At 30.8% G+C, this 334-nt stretch overlaps 1 protein-coding gene across 1 annotated transcript in view; it reads left to right on the top strand.

Moving 5' to 3' along the window:
• Window positions 1–334, top strand: part of LOC118745808 (putative nuclease HARBI1) — a 50,736-nt gene that overhangs the window by 13,430 nt on the left and 36,972 nt on the right. The gene's annotated exons all lie outside the window — the stretch shown is intronic.

Genomic DNA, 334 nt, shown 5'->3' on the forward strand with positions numbered 1-334 from the left:
ACCACAAAAGTATAAACAATTATGTATCATTAGAAAGGTATTTTGATGCTGATATGCAGACAGTTTTTCAAATTTCAAATTGGTTTATCATAAAGCGAAAAAAATCAGTTCAAAATTGACACCAATACTAATGCCGTACATGTACATGGTTGGGGCGGAAATGCCTCCTAAATCTATGCTTTAATATTGATACTGAATTAAAGAAATCTGCTAAGCAGCAGTTTAGGAATCAGATTTATGAAGATTAAGATTCATGCAAGGAAGAAGGTAAAGTTGAATATGTAGAAGAAGAAAGGGATAAAAGCATAGATTAGAATAAAAGTAAAGAAAGCTA

The sequence above is a fragment of the Rhagoletis pomonella genome, unplaced genomic scaffold, assembly GCF_013731165.1.
Source record: "Rhagoletis pomonella isolate Grant_MI unplaced genomic scaffold, Rhpom_1.0 Rhpom_scaffold_00009, whole genome shotgun sequence".
NCBI lineage: Eukaryota > Metazoa > Arthropoda > Insecta > Diptera > Tephritidae > Rhagoletis > Rhagoletis pomonella.